The following is a 17,029-nucleotide window of genomic DNA, read 5'->3' as shown; positions in this document are numbered from 1 at the left end:
ACACATGAAGAAGCATACCTCTTTATACTCTGACTTGGAATAGCAAACAAGTAATTTGGAAGTGTGAATGAGAACATTACATCCTCACTATAAATATACTAGTTGATATTAATTTTCACATTGACTGATAATGCACTAATGTATACTTACCTATCATCATAATAAACCATGATGTTTCTGAACTAACACGCATGATGTTCGTCCCTTCTATTTGCGTATATGCCCTCCTCTTCTTTGGACTCTCTCCTCCCCTCTCTTTGCACTCCCCGTCTTACTGTGTCTGCTCTTCTCTGCGCATACGACACTCCCTCCTCTCCTACTCATCTAATCTGTCTCCTCTCCTCCTTGGTATCCCACTGCCATTAAAATCACCTCCCCTGGTGTTTCCTGGGTGAGTGAGAAGGCGCTCAGTCTATCACAGAGGGGGAGGGATGTATGTATGTATGTGTAGCACTGTTTCCCTCTGAACACAGAACTACTAATGCTGTTTATATACCTGTTGGCTCACAGGGCCTGAGCCTCTGCCACGGAGAGCCTGGGGCGATATATTTCTACCAATTGGTGCAGCACCTCCACCTGGGAGGGATCCCAACAGAGTGGGAGGAGCCCCTCACAGGACACAACCACAAGAATACTGACTGGCATTAAAAAAAAACGGTCTTTACTGAATGCACATCTATGTCACTTATCACTCTATAATTGTCATAAACAATACTCTCCCTTATAGAAAGTATCACCCTTCCCCCACCATTGTGTACAGCCACACCGTGGCTGCAGTAATGTCTGAGACCCTTGGCCACTCTGTCCCTTAAGTGTCTCAAGTGTAACCCCCACTTTATTAGGCGTGATTAGTGCCTGGTATACCGGTACGTTGGTGCACGTAAAATATAAGATACCTGCCCAGTGCGACGGCACCTGGGCCCGTAAATATCGTCGAAAAGGATCCGCCGACCTCCTGCGCAACGTCCTGGTTTCACCAGCGTAGTGATCCGTCAGGGGTGATCCCACCGTGATGATAGTCTTACTCTCTCGGTGGAGTAGGCCTGATCCCATGCCTCTTTGCGGGAAGTGCCGTGTCCGCTGTATCCCTTACTACCACTATATATATCACTAAGGGGCCGGGTCCCTAACCTAGGGCCTGTCTCTGAAGCACAACAACCTATATGTGGCTCAGGACCTAACTGGGGCCTAGGAGGCTGCTGGCCTAATGCAGTGGGTCACCGACCCCTGCACTCACCTCTTACCCCTAGCTCTTCCTGGTCCTGACTAATCAAACGTGCTCTGCTGAAACCTACTCCTTCCCCTTCCTAGAGAAATCCTAACACCCTATTGGTTTCCTGGCGTCAGGTGGTGTGTCCTAAAGCTCATGGGACTTGTAGTCCCTGCCAAGAGCCTTCTCCTATTGGTGGGGCTTCGTGCGCTATTTACTGCGCATGCACGACCTACCTGTGTCCCCATTGCCCAATGGTACTGCGCATGCACGCGCAATCAAAGATGGTGGCGCTCTGTGTTTGCCGGGCCGCCCGCCGGAGCCTCCGCGACTTGCTCGCCATCCTGAACCACACGGCCCCTGCATTATGTGGTTCACGCGCCCAGCTGATGCGCGCGCCCTCACATCCTCGCGACCCCGCAACCGGCCGCCCTATCCCGACTGCCGTGGTGAGTACAGGGAGGGGGGCGCCATTCAGAGGGGGACCTGGCTACATACTCCCCCTGGTAAAACCCCAACGACCTCGCTTGGGAAACATGACTATAACTATATACAGCAGTTATATAATGAAAAATTGCATGACATCATTATATAATAAAAATGCAGCAAACACAATATCCACTCTAGATCAGATTGCACATTTCATTGAACATCACTATTACAGACTGCACTTTACTGCGAGCCCACTGCTGAGCCTCATAATGGGGTGCCCCAATTTGATCATAGGTTACCCGGTTTGAAGGGTACCTTACTCTTTGGCTCCTACGGAGCTGTTCTTCAGCAACCCCCTCGGGGGAGTAATAGGTACAGTCCTGAGGCTCAGCCTCTTCCCTTGAGGGGAGAAATGTTTCTGAACAGTCTCTGTTTGGTACGAAGCACGGGCTTCGCGGATCCAGAGGTTGGCTCGCTGGAGCCTCCTTAGTAGGCAATGGCCTACAGGGCCCTTTACCCGTAGCTCCTCCGGGAGATGCCCCTTCAGTGAGAGTGTCCCTTTGATAGGGTCCTTCCATAGGATCTTCAGGAGTTTCAGAGTTGGTGTGATTATTTACAGTCTCTTGACCAATCTCTGATGACTCGGACTCACCGTTCAGTGGTGTGGCCAGTATGTTGACTTCCTCGTCTCCCACTTGTGGAATGGGGAGAAGATAATTACGATGCCAGACCTTTACCCGACCTTCAGTGTCTTTGATACGATAGACCGGGAGGCCAAACATCTGTGACCCTACCTCATATACACCATCTCGGTCAGCTAATTTATGTTTTTCTGGGACTCCCAGATTGCGAAGCAACACAGCGTCCCCAGGTTGATGTTCCCGATGTTTGACTGTTGCAGGGTACATGCAACTACACACACGGGTTTCTTGACAAGGCTTATTTATTTAGCCTTAAAAGATATACAGCACACAAAAAACAAAAATAGCTTTTCATCAGCAAACAAGAGAAAAGAAAATGGCTTTTTCTTCAGCAAACAAGAGAAAAGAAAATGGCTTTTTCTTCAGCAGACAAACAAAACAGTTTCTCTTTAGCAGACAGTCTAAAAATAATGCAGTTAGCCTTTTCTATGCAGGAGACAGACAGTTCATCATTCATCTACTTTGATAACAGACCTTGTATCAGTAATCTCTTCAGTAGCTTACTCCTCTCTCCTCAACAGCCAGCACCATGTGTCTACAGCCTGGGTTTTTAACACACCTTGATTAGGCAGCTGGGATCCAACTAATTGTCCTGAGGTTCCCAGCTGAAGTTAACCTAGTCAGTGCTGCACTGCAGACTAGACATAGGTTTTCCAGGCATATAGCTGGTTGGCTTTTATTTACCCTGTCACATTCCTCCCCTGTTAGTGTGTGGCTGGGGCTACGCATGGCTGAAGCCCGACCATCCACCCCTTCTCTAGAAAAGAAAGCAGCATTTGCGTCCTCTTTTCCCGACCTGTGCTGAATCTCAAATGAGAAGGGTTGGAGGGCCATATACCACCTAGTAAACCAAGCATTGGAATCATTCATACTATTTAACCACTTCAGTGGAGCATGATCCGTCACCAAAGTAAAATTGACTCCTGCCAGGTAATGCCTCAAAGCCTCGATTGCCCACTTTACTGCGACGCACTCTTTCTGAATCACTGAGTAGTTTTTTTTCCCTCGGGAACAATTTCCTACTCAGGAAAAGGATAGGGTGTTCAACTCCCTCAAACGGTTGTGACAACACTGCCCCTAGCCCTATCTCTGATGCATCTGTTTGCACTATAAAAGGGCTGTTGAAGTCCGGGCTTCTAAGGATGGGACCCTCCGATAGACACCTTTTTATGTCCTCAAAGGCTCTCTGACAATCCCTTGACCATACCACTTGTGTAGGGGCACACTTTTTTGTGAGGTCCGTTAAAGGGGCTGCCACTTCCGAATAGTTGGGGATGAACCGCCAGTAGTACCCTGCTAAACCCAGCAGAGAGCGTACCTGCGTTTTTGTTTGGGGGGTCGGAACTTCTTTCAGGGCAACTACCTTGTCGGCTAGTGGCCTTACTTTTCCACCTCCCACTGCATACCCTAAGTATTTAGTTTCCGCCTTACCCAGGGCACATTTGTTAGGGTTGGCTGTGAGCCCTGCCTCTCTTAGAGATTTGAGGACCGCTTTCAGCCTATTTAGATGGGCCCGTCAGTGTTTACTATAAATGATAATGTCATCTAGGTAGGCTGCGGCATAATTCCTATGGGGCCTCAGTACCTTATCCATGAGTCTCTGAAATGTGGCTGGGGCTCCATGCAGTCCAAATGGCATTGTCACAAACTGGTATAAACCCATGGGAGTGGCAAAGGCTGTTTTGCATTTGGACTATTTCTCTAAGGGTATTTGCCAGTATCCTTATGTCAAGTCCAGCGTGGATATATATTCCGCGTTACCAGGGGCGTCAATTAATTTGTCCACCCTTGGCATCGGATATCCGTCAAACTTGGATACCGCATTATCCTTTCGGAGGTCCACACAAAATCTTACCTTCCCATCGGGTTTAGGGACCATAATTAGTGGACAACACCACTCACTGCATGATTTCTCAATCACTCCTAAGTGTAACATTTCTTGTACCTCCTTCTCTACCAGAGCCCTACGACTTTCAGGCAACCTATAAGGACGGGAACGTACTTTTACCCCAGGTGCTGTCTCGATTGCATGGGAAATTAAGTTAGTTTGTCCTGGTAAGTCAGAAAAAACATCATGAAATTGTGTAATTATTGCTAACAAGTCCCCTTTTTGTTCAGAGGACAACTTTTTACCCATTGGGATTTTATCGTCACTCACGATGTTCTCCCATGGAGGCTGAGGACCCAAGTCAGTTTCCTCCTCCACCGGGTGGATGAATAGAGACTGCTGCATCTTCCAGGGTTTCAGCAAGTTCACATGGTAAATTTGTTTACCCTTCCTGGACCCTGGTTGAGCGATCTCATAATCCACATCACCCGTACGGCGGAGTACTTCGAATGGGCCCTGTCATTTGGCCAGGAGTTTACTCTCGCAACTGGGTAACAATAATATTACCTGGTCTCCTGGGTGAAACACTCTCATGCGAGCATTCTGATTGTAATGTTTCTCCTGACTGTCCTGGGCTGATCTAAGATTCTCCCTGGCAAAATGGCCGACCACATCTAGGCGCTTCCTAAGGTCTAGTACATATTGCAGGGTATTCTTAGAATGGTACCGCTGTTCCTCCCAGGACTCCTTTAGGAGGTCTAGGATACCCCGGGGTTGGCGACCATAGAGCAATTCAAATGGAGAGAATCCCATGGAGGCCTGGGGAACTTCCCGCACTGCAAACAGCAGAAAAGGGAGAAGTTCATCCCAGGCTCTCTTCTCTGAATCTACAAATTTCCTCAGCATCCCTTTTACAGTTCGGTTAAATCTTTCCACCAATCCGTCAGTCTGTGGATGGTAGACCGATGTCCGAACAGACTTGACCTCTAGTAACTTTAAGACATCCTGCATCAGTTTAGCCATGAAATTTGTACCTTGGTCTGTCAACATAACCTGGGGAAGTCCAACCCGTGAGAACAGTTCCGACAACTTGTTGGCTACTTGCTTCGCCGTTGCTGTTCTCAGGGGAAACGCCTCAGGATATCTTGTTGCATAATCAACAATTACAAGAATAAACCTGTGCCCTTTCGAAGAAGGTTCTAGAGGTCCTACCAAGTCTACCCCAATCCTCTCAAAGGGAACTGACACCAAGGGTAGAGGAACCAAAGGGGCTGTTTTTTGTCCCTTTGGACTAGTTAGCTGGCACTCCGGACATGCCGCACATAACTTAGCAATATCGCTATGTATCCCTGGCCAATAGAATTGGGATGGAATACGGTGCAATGTTTTATCCCTGCCCAGGTGACCACCCCAAGGGACAGTATGGGCTAGAGTGAACACAGATTTAACAAACGCCTTGGGAACCAATATCTGTCTGGTGACCTCCCCTGTTTGTGTCTGCCTATTCACCCTATATAGGATATCATTTGATAGCTCAAAATGGGGAATACTATCACCCCCTGTGCATCTAAAATCTGCTCATCAATTTTCACCACCTTGTCATACTGTCTAGCAAGGACTGGGTCTTCCCTTTGCTTCTGGCGAAAGTCAGGGAGGTACAGGTCGGTTAATCTCCAGGGCCCATATCCCCCTCCCTTTGGCCATCACCAGCCATCACTTGTGACCTCTGACTACTAGAATGGTCACCTTGAGACCCAGATTTCTGCAACCAGTCCTGTTTGTCAGAGCGTCTTTGCTTCCGAGTCTTTTGAACCCGGTGTCTACTGGGAAAAAGGTCCGCCGAGAAGGGGAACAGTTTGCCAGGGTTCTCCTGAGCCATAGAAGGGGGCTCCTCGTGAGAGACTGGAGCCATTAGGTCTGAAAAAAAAGGCCAGTCCCGGCTGAGCACAACGGGGGCAGGTAGCCAAGGAGCGACTCCTACTTCGAGGTAAGCCTCCTGCCCTTTTACCTGTAGCCGGATTTTGGCCATCGGATAGCGTTTTACATCGCCGTGTATACATTCTATACTCCATGGGGAGTCAAAAGAACACACATTAGGCGGTAACAGTTCCTGGAGGACCAGAGTTTTCCCAGAGCCCAAATCTACAAGGGCCTGGATGGTTTTTCCCCCAATCAGGGCTGGAAGTAGCCAGGGCTTGTAATTTTCTCCAGTGAAGGCTGAGGCGACGGTCCTGCTGAATGAACAATCCATCAGTGGACAGTTCACATACCGGTGGCCTTGTTCTCCGCAGGCGGAACATGGAGAGGGTTCCCTCACAGGAGGGGGCTGTGGATAGCGCTCCGCTGGACCGGATACTGGAGACCAGGCATCTGGTGGGTCCTGTGGGCGACGTCCTCGGAAGTTCCTCTCATTTTGCGACGAGCCGACATCAGGAAGGAGATGAGAGTCTCGGCGGGGACCAGCATTTGGACTCCGTCTTTGCTGGAACGACTGCTCCTTCCGTTGGATTTGGCGGTTGCGTATGGACGGGCCGTAGGTTCCCCGTTGATCCGATTTCCCTCTTTGGGCGTCCGCAAGTGCCGGTGGAGTCGGGTCCAGGACACTCGCCTGCTGCTCAGCCCCAAGGAAGTTCTCCACGAGTCGGACCGCCAAAGCTAGGGTTTCAGCAGCGTGGCGTTTTACCCATGAGCGTGCAGAAGGGGGTATTATTTGTAGAAATTGTTCCAAAACCACCTGCTCAAGAATTGCCTCCTTAGTGCACTCCTCGGGTTGTATCCAGTGTGTACACAAGTCCAATAATCGCTGTGCGAGGACCCGGGGTCTCATCTTAGCGGTGTACTTCATGTTCCGGAACTGCTGCCGGTAAGTCTCTGGGGTCAGACCTACGCGATCCAGTATGGCAGCTTTTACTTGTCGGTAGTCCATTGCCTGATCTGTAGGGAGGCCCTGGTATGAGGCCTGGGCTTCTCCTATGAGGAGCGGGGCCAAAGCAGTTGCCCAGCGATCTGCAGCCCAGTCCTGAGCTTTGGCGACTCTTTCAAATTTCAGTAAAAAAGCCTCTGGATCCTCGTTCAGAGCCATTTTCCTCAGGAGTATCGGAGGTCTGCTTGCAAGTTCTGGACTTGCAGACCCCTGGAATTGGGTCAGCAGCTTGGCCATTCGCTCCTCCTGTGCTGCCTGCTGCTGGGCTACGAGCTGGGTTTGCTGCTGCAATAGTCTTTCATCTCTCTCTGCTTGCAGCCGGGCCTGCTCCTGCATTAACTGTCCCTGCTGTTTGGTCTGCTCGCACAAAAACTCTTAAAAAAATTCTTCCATTTTTTCCATTCTTGTGTGTATGTGTGTGTGTGGTCCTTAACTGCAGGGGCCTTTCAAAATCCCACTTCTGACACCATATGTTGCAGGGTACATGCAACTACACACGCGGTGTTTCTTGACAAGGCTTATTTATTTAGCCTTAAAAGATATACAGCGCACAAAAAACAAAAATAGCTTTTCATCAGCAAACAAGAGAAAAGAAAATGGCTTTTTCTTCAGCAAACAAGAGAAAAGAAAATGGCTTTTTCTTCAGCAGACAAACAAAACAGTTTCTCTTTAGCAGACAGTCTAAAAATAATGCTGTTACCCTTTTCTATGCAGGAGACAGACAGTTCATCATTCAGCTACTTTGATAACAGACCTTGTATCAGTAATCTCTTCAGTATCTTACTAATCTCTCCTCAACAGCCAGCACCATGTGTCTACAGCCTGGGTTTTTAACACACCTTGATTAGGCAGCTGGGATCCAACTAATTGTCCTGAGGTTCCCAGCTGAAGTTAACCTAGTCAGTGCTGCACTGCAGACTAGACATAGGTTTTCCAGGCATATAGCTGGTGGCTTTTATTTACCCTGTCACATTGACTTTATGGTCGTATCGTCTTTTATTGTAGGCATCCAGTTTAGCTGTAGACTTCTCGGCCTGTTGGTAAGCCTGTTGCAAACTGTCCTTAAGTCTTTGCACATATTTGAAATGGGTAGCATTGTGTATCCCAGCCGTCGAAACTCGAAGACGTACATCTACTGGCAGTCTCGCCTCTCGTCCGAACATAAGAAAGTATGGGGAGAATCCAGTTGACTCATGACGGGTACAGTTGTACACGTGTACCAAGGCCTCCACGTGCCGACTCCATTCAGTCTTCTGAGCACCCTTCAGGGTTCTGAGCATGTCCAATAGAGTACTATTAAATCATTCTGACAAAGAGTCTCCTTCGGGATGATACAGAGTCGTCCGGGATTTATTAATGTTCATCATTTTGAGCAATTCCCGGATCAGAGTGCTTTCGAAATCCCGGCCTTGATCGGAGTGAAGATTATTTGGAAGACCGTAGTGGACGAAGTACTTCTCCCATAGAATTTTTGCGACTGTGATGGCTTTCTGGTCTTTAGTGGGGAAAGCCTGAGCATACCGTGTGTAATGGTCCGTGATGACCAACACGTTGCATATTCCTCTGGTGTCGGGCTCAATGCACAGGAAGTCCATGCACACTAGATCCATAGGGCGAGAACTTTTCAGATGGCTCATGGGCGCTGCTCGGGTGGGCAGTGTCTTGCGTTGTATACACCGGGAACAACGGCGACAGTGTTGTTCTACCGCTTCTCGCATCTTGGGCCAGAAGAAGCAATCTCGGACCAACGCAAAGGTCTTCTCTACACTGAGATGTTCATGTTCATCATGTAGGGACTTCAACACCATATACTGTAAGTTCCTAGGTAGGAATAACTGTCGTCTATCCGGGTGTTTATGGTATTGCACCACCCGATAGAGTAAGCAGTTGTCAATTTCAAATTTGTCCGCCTCCTGCATGAGCAAAGCAACCAAGTCTCTGGGAGCACGCTTTAGGAGTACTGGGTTCTTCTTTTGAACGGCTTGCCGAATGATACTGATTACAGGATCTCGTATTTGGTAGTCTACCAGGTCTTTCCACCGTATTACTTTGTCGTGAATTATGTTCATTCCCTTTGGATCACAGTAAGCGATGGGAATAGCCTGCGACTGGCATCCTAAGGAGTCCGCAACCCTCAATTCTGAGAAGGCCACGCGATCATTGATAATGGCGGCGGTTCTGCACATAGCTCGAATCCCTGATCCCGGAATCTCTTGCCACTGATCATCATCTGGAGTAGCACTCAGTCCTGGTCGTCGGGATAGAGCATCAGCTCCGAAGTTCAAGGGACTCGGCTTATACTTTAGGGTGAAGGTGTAGTTAGATAGGGCTGCCAGCCATCGGTGGCCGGTCGCGTCTAATTTGGCGGAAATCGTAATGTACGTGAGGGGATTGTTATCAGTCCGTACTTCGAAAGTAACACCTTAGAGGTAATCATGAAGTTTGTCCACAATTGCCTATTTGAGCGCCAGAAACTCCAACTTGTGCACAGGGTATTTTTGTTCACTGGGGGTCAGACTGCGACTGACATAGGCCACAGACTGAAGACCCTCGGGGTGCTTTTGATGTAGAACGGTGCCTAGTCCATTGAGACTGGCATCCATGTGCAGAACGTAGGGCTGTTCTGGATCAGCATATGCAAGCACCGGTGCTTCCATCAGACTTTTCTTCAATTTCAGGAAGGCTTGCTCACACTCAGGTGTCCACTTATCGCCAAATGGTTCACGGCCGAAGTGGCTTTCCGCCCCGTATCTTCGGGATATATTTTCAATAAATTGTTGAGGGGCTTAGCCCGACTTGCGTACCCTTCCATAAAGCGACGATAATATCCACAGAAGCCCAGAAACGATCATAGCTCCAAACATTCTCGTGACGAGGCCAGTTCACCACCACTTCGACTTTGGCCGGATCGGTGGCAATTCCTTGGGCAGACACAATGTGTCCCACGTAAGTCACTGAGGTGTGACAGAACCGATACTTGTCGAGTGACAGCTTCAGCCCTTCTTTACCAAGATGGTCCAGCACCTTAAGCAGCCACTCTTCATGCTCTTCCAGAGTCCTCCTGAAGACAATAATGTCATCCAGGTAGACTAAACACTTCCAAGGGTTCATATCGCCTACAGTTTTCTCCATCAGGTGCTGGAAGGTGGCAGGGGCCCCGCATATGCCTTGGGGCATGCGCGTAAATTGGTAGAAACACAGGGGCAGACAAAGGCTGTCTTTTCCTGGTCCTCTTCACTCATGGGTACCATGTAATACCTCGATCGTAAGTCGAGAACACTGAACCATTGGCTCCCGGTTAGAGCGTCTAGAATCTCTTCAATGCGAGGAAGATTATATTGGTCAGGTACCGTGCGATTGTTCAGGGTTCTATAATCGACACACAGTCTCACGGATCCATTCTTCTTCCTTACCACCACTATGGTCGAGGTGTAAGGACTCCGCGACTCCGTCACAATCCCGGTGGTCTCCATTTCTTGCAGGACATTCCTTACATTGTCCACATCCCTAGGGGCGATGCGACGAGAGCATTCACGGAAAGGAGTAGCCTCACTCAGTCTAATGGTGTGTTGGGCGCTGCGACTGCAACCCACATCCATCTCACTCATGGAAAACACAGCCCGGCGTTCATACAACTTGGCTGTCAGTCGGTCTTTCCACTCAGTTGGCAGTGTCAAATCTCCAAAGTTGAAGTCCAGGTCGATTAACTGCTCACCCACTGCAGCGGCGTTCACCTGTGGCATTGTTTCCACAGAGCTGACCTGATATATGCGGCCCAAACTTTGTCCTGCATCGAGGTCCATCGGGAATGGGGAAATATTCTGAACATATACATAGGTTCGGAGAGGAATTTTAGTCGTCCATTCTCTCACTTCGGGTATTACCCTATACCCTCTCTGAACATCTTCCTCAGGGGTACTCTCTAGAGAGAAAAGTTGGTCGGTCTCATCTCGATCGGAATAGCAGCACCTGACGGCATGCGTTGCACTCCCCCTGGTAAAATCGTTATCAGCCCGGTTTGACGGCTGTAGAGGTCCCCGTGACGCTCTAAAACATATATCTGGTTGCACTCCTCCTGTAGGACGGGGTCGAGAAGGGGATTGGCCATGGGCAATTCGTTGGTTTCTTGTAAGTATACCCGGATTACAGCTCGCACTATATCGGTATTCATTCCCAGGATGATCGGGTACTTGGACTGTTCTTGCGGTTCAGGACATACCATTGCTTCCACCTTCATGGGGTGTTTCTTGCCTGTGTTCAGTTGAAGTATCTCTAGTTCAACCCGTACGATTCCATCAATGGGGTAATCCTCATTACTCATTCCCCTCACCTTCATGTGCTACGCTGACTGTAAAGGGCAGTGTTTGAGATGCTGATCATAAAACTTTCGATATATTATTTATTTATTTATAAAATATTTTACCAGGATGTAATACATTGAGAGTTACCTCTCGTTTTCAAGTATGTCCTGGGCACAGAGTTAAGACAAATAATACATGGTTACAAATACAGTTACATAAATGAACAGGGTATACATTATATACAAGACATTGCATGCACAGTTAAAGAAAATATATATTATGGGCGAATGAAACAGTTACAGACCAGATTAAAATGTGAGACAGCCTTAGATTTGAAAGAACTTAAACTGGTGGTGGATGTGAGAGTCTCCGGTAGGTTGTTCCAGTTTTGGGGTGCACGGTAAGAGAAGGAGGAACGGCCGGATACTTTGTTGAGCCTTGGGACCATGGACAGTCTTTTGGAGTCTGATCTCAGATGATAAGTGCTGCATGTGGTAGGGGTGAGGACCTTGTTCAGATAGCTGGGTAACTTGCCCATAAAGAATTTAAAGGCAAGACAGGAAAGGTGAACTTTGCGCATAGACTCGAGTGATGACCAATCTAGTTCTTTGAGCATTTCGCAGTGATGTGTGTTGTAGTTGCATTGGAGAACAAAATGACAAATTGAATTGTAGAGGGTGTCAAGTTTGCTAAGGTGGGTTTGAGGTGCCGAGCCATATACTATCTCTCCATAGTCAATAATTGGCATTAGCATCTGCTGTGCGATACGCTTTATGACCAGGAGACTTTGGGAGGATTTGTTCCTGTAAAGTACCCCTAGTTTGGCATAGGTCTTGGTTGTCAGGGTATCAATGTGCATCCCGAATGTTAAGTGGTAGTCAAACCATATGCCCAGGTATTTAAAACTAGTGACAGGGGTTAGGGTGGTGTTAGTGTTGGTTCTAATCTGGAGCTCAGTCGCTGGAAGCTTTACAAATTTAGTCTTGGTCCCAAATACCATTGTATTGTGAGTGATAGTGATTATAAGGCGCTAACAACTTAAATAATAGTGATATTTTACAGGTTAATAGTGCAATAAACAATAAATAAGTGCTCAATATAAATCCCTGCTCAAACCCTCTGGTAGAACCTGTTTCCTGGGTTCCAAATAGAATGATATGTTTCAGACAGTCCAGGAGGAGCAAAATATGGGGAAAAAGGAAACAAAAAACAGTGCAAATTTAAGTGCAGACGTTGAGACTAAAATCCAATATGATGTCAGTGTCTTGGCTCTACTGGTTATTCTACTCACAAGATGTTACTTGGTATATAAGCAGTTGGCAGATTGGGCTGCCACCCCAGGTGAATGCTGAATACTGTGTGACTCCCTCCAGGCTCGTCTCGTCAGAATGGTAGATACACATGCAGGGGAAGAAACAGAACTACATAGCGCGATCTGTCTTTGAATTGACTTTATAAAAGGTATTAGGCATATAAAATGTGCACTTACACTGTGCCAAAATTAAAATCGCATTTTTCACATATATAGTGACTCTAGGGGGTACTCCGCCGTTCTCACCACCTCCTCTCTGGCTCTGGATCTCCTCCGTCTGCAACCTGGGACTCTGAACTCCGTGTCTCCTCCGGTGCGTGTGACGTCACTGCTCAGTGGATGGTGCAGCTACGGATCCCTCACTAGACCAAAACACCACTCTACGCGTTTCGCCCAGCTCTCACAAGCTGTCAATGGCTTCGTTCACACACTCCTGACGAAGCCATTGACAGCTTGTGAGAGCTGGGCGAAACGAGTAGAGTGGTATTTTGGTCTAGTGAGGGATCCGTAGCTGCACCATCCACTGAGCAGTGACGTCACACGCACCGGAGGAGACACGGAGTTCAGAGTCCCAGGTTGCAGACGGAGGAGATCCAGAGCCAGAGAGGAGGTGGTGAGAACGGCGGAGTACGCCCTAGAGTCACTATATATGTGAAAAATGCGATTTTAATTTTGGCACAGTGTAAGTGCACATTTTATATGCCTAATACCTTTTATAAAGTCAATTCAAAGACAGATCGCTATGTAGTTCTGTTTCTTCCCCTGCATGTGTATCTACCATTCTGACGAGACGAGCCTGGAGGGAGTCACACAGTATTCAGCATTCACCTGGGGTGGCAGCCCAATCTGCCAACTGCTTATATACCAAGTAACATCTTGTGAGTAGAATAACCAGTAGAGCCAAGACACTGACATCATATTGGATTTTAGTCTCAACGTCTGCACTTAAATTTGCACTGTTTTTTGTTTCCTTTTTCCCCATATTTTGCTCCTCCTGGACTGTCTGAAACATCCCAAATACCATTGTTACAGTCTTGTCAGAGTTCCAAAACAGTTTGTTGTGGTAAATCCAGTTTTCGAGTCTCAAAAAGTCAGACTGAAGTATGTGTTGAAGGTCAGAGAGGCTATGGCTGTGTGCATATAGGATTGTGTCATCTGCATACATGTGTATTGAGGCTTCCTTACAAGCTGTGGGAAGATCATTGATGAACACTGAGAAGAGTAGGGGCCCCAGAACAGAGCCTAGCGGTACACCACATGTGATATCCAGGGGGTTGGAGTTAGAGCCTGAGATGGACTCATGTTGGGATCTACCTGATAGGTAGGACTGACACCAGTTTAAAGCATGCTTCCCTATTCCAGAGCTCTGGAGTTTGTTAAGCAGGATAGCATGATCAACAGTATCAAAAGCCTTTGCAAAATCTATAAATAGTGCACCAGTGAGTTGTCCCCGTTCCATTCCACACTGGATTTCATTGCAAACTTTTAGCAGGGTAGTTACGGTGGAGTGTTTGGGGTGAAAGCCAGATTGGAATTGGCTAGGGAAATTTGTCTTGGTATATGATGGTCACCTGTGACCCAGTGTCCAACAAGGCTGATGAGTAGATTCCCTCCACTACAACTGGCACGATGGCGAATTGGCCCACCCGACAGTAGTCGTCCAGTGGTGGAGCTTCATCACAGAGGCTTGGTTCAAGAGTGACCTCGGCGGGTTCAGGAGGAGTTCCAGAGATTTCAGTCTCTGCCGCCTGTACATGGCAGACCATGGACCGAGCTGAACTTCTTCGATTGGGAGGTTTTTCATCCGGGTCTCCCTTTTCTGGACAGTCCCTGTAGAAGTGGCCTTTCTGACCGCGGCCGTAGCAGACGTCTTCACTGAGGCCTTGATGACATTACGGGAACATAGATCCCTCAAGATTAATTGGATCCGATGTATAAAATCTGATAGGTCTTCTCCCTCCCTTTGACGGAGGTGGTAGTACTTGGACCACAGTTCACTCACGTCGTCTTCTCTGCCACAGGTTCGATTGAGAGACTCTATCATTTGCTGCGTCGTGACCTCCGAATGTTGATCCTTATACATTTTATCGTGGTAGAGGCAGAAAGTCTTAGATATTCCATGATCCTCTGTCTCTTCACAGGGTCAGGGCACGTCCATTCTTCTAAGACCTGTAGAGTGTAACCTTTCCAGGCTTCGAAAGCCTCTTCACCGGTAGGTGTAGGGATGGCCCCGGAAAAGATTATCAATTTGCGAAAGTGTGACTGTGGTGGGGATTCAGTTTTGGGCACTCCCAGTTGTTTTATGGCTTTGGCTAGTAATTGTATATCCCCTGCCCTATGGGAACAGGGGCTGTAAATTGGACGGGCCTCTGTCTGCGGAAAAATCACATCCCCCAGTGGCGAGTACTGCACACCATACTCCACCTGCGTCGGTGTGGCGACCTAGGATTCTGGCATCCTCTAGGCCTGGATACTGCATTTATAGTAAGCATATCTCAAAGGAGGAGGTGTTGGTGGGAACTCGTCCTATAGCAAGAGTTTGGACAGATGGGACTTGCCTCTTTACCGCCCATGCGTACACCTCTTGGCGGGAGGGTAGCGTCAGATTGAGCGACATAATTTACTGAGTACGGGTACCCCAGGTCTGCTCTCAGCAGCGCCTCCAAATGTAACGCTGTTTCCCTCTGAACACAGAACTACTAATGCTGTTTATAAACCTGTTTGCTCACAGGGCCTGAGCCTCTGCCACGGAGAGCCTGGGGCGATATATTTCTACCAATTGGTGCAGCGCCTCCACCTGGGAGGGATCCCAACAGAGTGGGAGGAGCCCCTCACAGGACACAACCACAAGAATACTGACTGGCATTAAAAAAAAAACGGTCTTTACTGAATGCACATCTATATCACTTATCACTCTATAATTGTCATAAACAATACTCTCCCTTATAGAAAGTATCACCCTTCCCCCACCACCGTGTACACCCACACCGTGTCCACAGTAATGTCTGAGGCCCTTGGCCACTCTGTTCCTTAAGTGTCTCAAGTGTAAGCCCCACTTTATTAGGCGTGATTAGTGCCTGGTATACCGGTACGTTGGTGCAGTAATCGAGGCGGGACATGAGTGAGTGAATAAGCATTTTAGTTGCATCTTGGAGGTAGAGATGGCAGGTCTTAGTGAGGGACTGAATGTGAGGAATGAATGAGAGAATAGAGCCAAAAATTACCTCTAGACAGCAGGCTTGATGTTTTGAAGAGATTGTGGTGTTATTGACAGTGAAGAAGAATGTTGGTGTAACGTTGGCAGTGGAAGGGGGAAAGAATATTAAGTCTGTTTTGGACATTTTAAGCTTCAGTTAGCGGTGAGACATCCAGGAGGAAATTGCAGAAAGACAGTTGGGGACTGTTACTGTCGTGTATGTCGCTGTGTACTGTCCAGGAGACAGATCCACTAGGCAGAGATGGAGAATAGAGACCGACCTGTACCTGGGATCCAAATCCTGAAGAGTAGAATCGTGAGTTCCGGGATCAGGGCAAGAGAAGGTAGGATGTTCGAGGTCACTGTTCCGGGGTCAGGGCTGGAGAAGGCAGAGTAGTAGGGGTCACAGTTCCGAGGTCTGGGCTGGAGAAAGTAGGTTGGTCATGGTCACAGGCTGGGATCGGTAACAGGAATGAACAAGGCAGGCAGGATAAGGTTACAGCAGGAGTCCAGGTAAACAGAACCTTGCACAGGCAAGGAAGAGAGGGGAATGCAGCTTTATAAAGGGAGCCGGCAGGTGCAGGCAATAGATCCAGAATGAGACTGACTTCCTGCCTCGGTGGCCATGTTGGTAGTGGCAGATGTCCTGCCTCAGCAGCCATGTTGAGAGATCCTTATAGGGACATGGGACAGAAAATAGGGGGAGAAATCAGGGAAGAGATACATTTGGGTATCATTGACATAAAAATTATACTGAAAGAAAAAATATCATATTAATTCACCAATAGAAGAGGTGTAGAGTGAGAAGAGCAGAAGGCCAAGCACAGAACCTTCTGGAACTCAACAGAAAGGAGAGAAGAGGAGACAGCAGAGAAGGAAATACTGAAGGAAATGTAGTACTGTACATGAGCTAGGACAAGGCTGCATTAGAGAGGCCAAGGAAGTGGAGAATTTTTAGGAGAAGGGGGTGATCAATAGTGTCGAAGACAGCGGAGAGATCCAGGAGAATTAGTACGGAGAAATGACTCTTAGATTTAGCTATGAGGGGTTCATTGGTTACTTTTGTTAGTGCTGTCTTGGTGGACTGTAGAGGATGGAAACCAGAACGTAAAGAGTGAAGCAGGGA

Source organism: Ascaphus truei, chromosome 19, assembly GCF_040206685.1.
Source record: "Ascaphus truei isolate aAscTru1 chromosome 19, aAscTru1.hap1, whole genome shotgun sequence".
NCBI classification, from domain to species: Eukaryota; Metazoa; Chordata; class Amphibia; order Anura; family Ascaphidae; genus Ascaphus; species Ascaphus truei.
Note: the sequence above shows the minus strand (reverse complement) of the source record.